This window comes from Eurytemora carolleeae, unplaced genomic scaffold (assembly GCF_000591075.1).
Source record: "Eurytemora carolleeae unplaced genomic scaffold, Eaff_2.0 scaffold699, whole genome shotgun sequence".
NCBI classification, from domain to species: domain Eukaryota; kingdom Metazoa; phylum Arthropoda; class Copepoda; order Calanoida; family Temoridae; genus Eurytemora; species Eurytemora carolleeae.
Window position 1 is genome coordinate 119,670 of NW_019396604.1, and position 6,532 is coordinate 126,201.

Genomic DNA, 6,532 nt, shown 5'->3' on the forward strand with positions numbered 1-6,532 from the left:
CTTCACTCAGTCCTCTATATTGTGGTCCTTACCTGGTTGTCGAACGGCGGGGTAAGTTCTTCCGCCTCCAGATTGGTGATAAGGTAGATTCAGTTTCCGTGGATCGTCTAAAGCCAGTGTTCTCAGATTCTCCAGTGATTCCTGCAGCCCTTCCGCCTCGAGGGCGTCTTCCTCTGCGTCAATCAAAGGATCCTCCTGATCATTCTTCCGCTGCAAAGTCATCCGCCTCCAAGAAGAAGTCTGTTTCGTTCCTAACCCAACCTATAGTTATACCAAGAAGGAATCCTCACAGACAAGTCAGGAAAGAAGGCCTTGCTCCGCCGTGACTCCGCCTTGCCTTCTTGGAGGGAGTACTGTGGCGGAAGACGATTCCAGTTGAAGAGGCTGAAGCCGGATATTCTGGCCCGGCAAGATGTACCTATTTTCTGCCACGTCACCCTTAAAAATCAATCCAATATTTTAAACTTAAAATTTGTATTTTATAACAGGTGGCACCTGTATTGGTATGACATTATAATCATGTATTGGTATGTTATTGTGTACATTTAGTACACTGTTCTTGGGGGGATTTGTTTTGATCAGTTACATGATTTCTCAGTATAAACAAGCATGAGGTATTGTTCAGTGTTAAATTGTAACACGGATCAGACATACAAGATAAGATTTCATTCTTTTCCAAAAGATGAAAAGTTAAAAAAAAACGTAGAGTAACTTCACAGGAATGCCAGGTTTCTGGACTCCGGGAAAATTTAGTGTTGTCTGTGCGAAACATTTGGAAAACAAATACGTTTCCGGACGAAATTTAATTTATAACGCTGTTCCCAGTCTCCATNCTAAATACCCAAACACTGCACTTAGGAGTTATCACGATTCTAAACACTTTTAAATTAAAAGATATTGTTGTATTCCTTAAAATACCCTAAATAATTTGGTTCGTAAACGAATTTTTCCACAGAACAACGGGGGCTTCAACATCTTAATATCATCGGGAAGGTTTAAAACGAAATTGTTTTAAAAATGTATTTTAATATTTCATTCAGATTTTTTAGACATTCTTCTGAGACATGAACAGCCTAGCACTGTTCCCTCTCGGAGTAATTCTGCTCTCCCTCAGAAAAGTTCTGTTCTTCTACAGGGGAGTTCTGTTCTACCTCAGGGGAGTTCTGTTCTCCTACAAAGGAGTTCTGATTTACCTCAGAGTAGCTCTTTTCCTGCTGAGCCAGGTATTACTAGAAATTCATTAAAACGTTTGTTAAATTTTAAAAGAATATTTATCCTGTATTTTTACTCATAATTTCATGATTTTGGGTATTTAAGCGTGCATAAACATATCTTAGTATTTTTTTCTATATTGTTTAACAATTAAAATTTGTGATGAATTTTGTTAATTTTAGACATTGCAATTTTTTTTGTTTTAGCCAAGAACAAGAGAAAATTTGAAAAACAGGCAACAGAAGAATTGTACACCTCTAGCTTTGAAGAAATTCCAGAAAATGGATCTATTGCTGACGAAATTATCCAGCAATACAAAAAAAGAAGAATTAAGATGTCTAACTACTAAGCTAATACTGTTTAAAAATGAATAACTTTCAAATTATCCATTTTGAAATGTTAAAGAAATAAATAATTGAACAAATTTTACTTATTGTTTTGCTATTAAAAGTTTGCTAATTTCTTGTTTAAAGGAATGTGCCCCCCCCTCCCCCAACCCTCCCTGATATTGCATTTGTAAAAGTCCTCCATGAAGTCTTAAAGGAACTAGGACTTCCGAGAGAAAAGAGTTAAAAGGTTTTATAAACAAGGTTTAAAATTTGAATGGACAGGATTGTTGGCCAAGCGCTGTGGCCACTTTAATGTGCACATTTTCTTGCATGGTATGGTCGGTAATTTCTTAAAATTTTAGGTTACAAAGATAACAAGCATTTACTTAGTGTTTGGCCAAGTACTGTTGTTATCTAAATGTGAAAACATACATTTCTGTATTTTATTGTAGGTAATTATTTGAGGTTACACAGTTTGGCCTTGCTGGGGTCCAAAAGGAGGGGGGGGGTATTTATGTATTGTACTGCATAACCTCCACAGTCCAACACTTCCCAAACCAAATGCTGCCACCTGTTATTCTATATTATATATATTCTGAGGTTGAAAGGAAGTTGTAGTAGGTCAAAGGGAAGTTGCAGTAGGTCAAAAGGAAGTTGCAGTAGGTCGATAGGAAGTCGTAATAGGTTGGAAGCAGACTTTTTAGGTCTCTGTGGAGGTCGTCCGACGTCGCTACAAAGTCAAAAATAGGTCGCAATAGGTCAGAAGCAGATTTGATAGGTCGCACAGAGGTCACTGTGGAGGTCGTCCGACGTCAATGCGACGTCGCTACAAGGTCAAAAATGGTTGCACTTTACGTCGTGGCGACGTCAAAACAACATTGTATCGACCTAAGACCGACGTCATCCTAACGTCGGCCCGACATAAGACTACGTCGCCCTGACGTCTTGTCAACGTTGGTTGGTTATAGGGGTACCGGGTGTCCCGCGAAACATGAAAATAGTTAAATAGTTTAGAATGTCTTTTTCCATAATTTGTAAAAAGAAAATGAAGCAAAAGATTTTTTTTACTAAAAATAACGATTTATTAAATGTGCCGGGCCGGTACATTATACAACCTGCAACCAGCTTAGGCACTCATACTTCANTATGTTAAGGGGGGGGGGGGGCTGATTTAAATAGCTTATAATGCTGCTAAATTTAACTATTCACATAAAATGGTACGCACAAAACATTTTTTGAAATGTTAAGGGCAATTTATATGAATAGCTAGTTTGGCATTGATATGGATTAAGTCGCAAAATTTGCAAAAATTTTGTTACTTACATCAATGAATGGATATCAAACGTAAAACTTTGAACCTAGTAAGATATTTCGTAAATTAATGTATATTTACGAACCCCAATTACGTCAAATACCGTTATCTGACGTTCAAAGAAAACCTTAAGCTGACATTATATCTTTCGAAATGTAATGTAAATTTACGCTAATATATTACGTAAATTTAAAGTTCAATATAAACCTAAAACTAACGTTACCAACCTTCGTAAAGGTACGTAAGCTTACATTATATAGATAACATTTACGTTATTTAACCTTCTGTAACGTTACATTTGTTGGTACGTTCCATAACGTTGAATTATGAATGATTTAACGTTAGTCACGTAAAATGGTTTCTAGGGTAGTTCCACTATTATGTGACTTGCTGGTTTCTACTTCTGAAACAACAGAGGAATATGTTAGAAAAAACTAATATATCTTCTTCAATATTTATCTGATAAAGGAATTATAGATTACTGTTGTTAATCTCTCATTAGTTACAACAATATCATAACCTGTCCTAGCCGCGGTGCCCAGACATATGTGGCCGCAGCGTTCGGCCCCCTATACACTAATTTTATTAAAAATTGTTAAATTACAGGTCTTTCCTGGCTGCAGCGCTCGGCCCAGAATTGAGATTAACCTAACCTAACCCTAAAATATATAATACAAAATAACTTAAATTATTTGGTAATTTCCTAGAGACTTAAGGGACCCCAGGGAAGAACTATTTTATGTTTTTCAACTATATTATTTAAACAATTAAAAAAAATATTACTCATCTAACCTCTGACCTAAAAATATAACTGAACTGACCAAAAAAATATTGCTCATCCAACTTAAAAATATTGCTCATCCGACCTAAAAATATTGCTCAACCGACCTAAAAATATTGCTTAACCGACCTAAAAAGATTGCTCAACCGACCAAAAAATGTTGCTCATCCGACCTAAAAATATTGCTCATCCGACCTAAACATATTGCTCATCTGACCTTAGAATATTGCTCAACCGACCTAAAAATATTGCTCATCCGACCTAAAAATATTGCTCATCCAACCTAAAAATATTGCTCAACCGACCTAAAAATATTGGTCAACCGACTTAAAAGTATTGCTCATCTGACCTAAAAATATTGCTCATCCGAACTTAAAATATTGTTCAACCGACCTAAAAAATATTGCTCAACTGAATGCTTATCTAACCTAAAATTGTTGCTTTAACCAACCTAAAATATATTAATAACCGACCTAAATATATATTTCCAATCTTTCCCACCAAACCATATTACGTTTCTTACCAAATTTCGTTTTCTGTTTCGTTTCTGTTTTGTTTCTGTAATGTTACATGAAATGTAACGTTACATAACGTTTTAGAACCGTATTTGAAACGTTTCTGAATACCAATCCAAATTGTATGTTAATGAACAATTGTATTTGTCAATTATAAATTTCTTATGTAATTCCTATATGTTAATTAATTCATGCGTCAAAATGTGTAAATTATAATCTTTTTAAAAAGTTTCTGAATCGTAAAGTTACGTCCTGACAAACCAAATTTCGTTTCTAGAACGTTACAGAAACGTTATGTAAGGTAGCGTTACGTTATGGCTTCGTTTTCCTGATACGTAAATGCTACGTAAAACGAACCACTTTTTACGTTACTGAAACGTTTTCCAGTATCGTTTCCCAGAAACGTTTTAAGATCGTAAAGAAATTCGAACTTTTAACGTTTTAGTTACGTAAAACATTAATAAAAAACCTTTCAAATTTTGTTTTAAAATGTTCAAATGCAAAAAAAAATCTGAAGAAAAAAATCTTATATAAGTATATATACTTAATACTTCCCTTAATATTCTATATAGAACACTAAATCCTTATCCTAAATCTGTAGAGAACAATATATACTTATCATGTCTTTGTTTTTCATATTTATGAGAACACATACATACAGTGTAATGTTATGTACTGTAGAAAAGAATAAGATTAAAAATATACAGTAAATAAAAAATCATTGAAAATACTCCACTATTAAATNTTGCATATTTCTAAACATGATCTATATAATAATTATTAAATCTAGTGAAAGGCCCTTTGTTACGATTATAAATATATAGATATCATAGAATAATCAGGGATATTTTCACGTTTTGGATTAATGACTGAATTGTTGACTGTTTTGAGGGTTGAAGTTGAAGATTGATGATTACCCACATAACCAACTGACGTCGACATGACGTCAGGGCGACGTCGTCTTTGGTCGGGGCGACGTCGATCTGAAGTCGATTTAAAGTCGTTTAGACGTCGCCTTGACACAAAACGCACCGTTTTTGACCTTGTAGCAACGTCACCTTGACGTCTCAGCAACCTCTTTTTGGCCAACCAAACCTATACTGGCGTCGTCCCCCGTCTATAACTGACCTGCTACGACCTTCCACGACCAACTGTCAACCTACTACAACCTCCGACTACCTACACAGCGACCTCTCTACAACCAAACAAAGCTATAACTGGCATCGTCCTATGTCTATGACTGACCTGCTACGACCTTGCACGACCTACCATCAACCTACAACTTCCTCTCGACCTACTACAGCTTTCTTTTGACCTAATACAATTTCCTTTGGACAAACTTTCTTTCAACTAACTAATAAAAGTACAAACCATATACCCATCAATCAATTGCAACTATAAACAACCCTTCAGTTAAAAAAATGTTGTTGCTTTAAAATATTTTATATTAAAATAACTTAAATGATTAGAAACAAAAGTAATTCAAACACAAATTAAAACTCGATATAAATTATTTTTCACTTGGTTTCTTTTGTTACAGAATCTTGCTTCTATGAGTCTATTGAGATTTAATATCTTTTGAAGATTTCTTTTCTAATCACTGCACACATTCATCGATTCAGCCTGCTTATAAAAAGTCTCTTCAATAGGTGTTAACTTTGGTACTTAAGAAGAATTAGCAAAATTCTCATAGATTTTCATATTATTCATAGACGGCAATGTTATCTGAACTTCATTCTGTATTCTGACTCCTAATTTCCCAGTTCTATCTGAAATTAAAAATCGATGAAAAAATAGAAAAGAAAAGGAAAGAAAAGACGGATGAAAGAAAAGAAAGAAAAATATTTGGAAGAGGAAAGAAGAACTGAACCACTTAACTTTTTCGAAAAAATTTTGAAAACATAGTTTTACTAAATAACAAACAATTTTATTGAACAAAGTATTTTACTGAACAAGCAATTTTAATGAAAGCGCGACGTTCAGTTTAACAACTAACACAATAAATTGTGAAAACAAATTGATTTAATTTTTATGGATTGATTTAGAAGATTAACAAAATGGCTTGTTCATGAATGATGAACGAACAATATTACAAGTTGTACAACCCCATCTCTATCTATAACAGATATATTCATCAAAAAAGGCTTTTAAAGGGACTGTACAAGTAAATTCAAGTGACCCTTTATCTGATCAATAATGTGGAAGATTGTTATTTTCAAGTTAAAAGTTGAATTCACACAATTTCCCAGTATTGAAATCTGCAAGTCACTTTAAGAGAGAAACCACAATTGAAAATAATCAATTTTCAAAGAGGATTTAATTAAAAGAGTCGCTTGAAATTATGCCTACATTCCCTTTAAATAAATAAAAAAATATTTCAAGC

At 34.2% G+C, this 6,532-nt stretch overlaps 1 long non-coding RNA gene across 1 annotated transcript; it reads left to right on the forward strand.

Annotated features, from left to right (window-relative positions):
• The first annotated feature begins 856 nt into the window (after positions 1-856).
• LOC111706180 (uncharacterized) lies at positions 857-1,636 on the forward strand. The gene is made up of 2 exons (XR_002766179.1): positions 857-1,223; positions 1,419-1,636. It is a non-coding gene; the product is annotated as an uncharacterized LOC111706180 (long non-coding RNA).
• Positions 1,637-6,532: the final 4,896 nt, after the last annotated feature.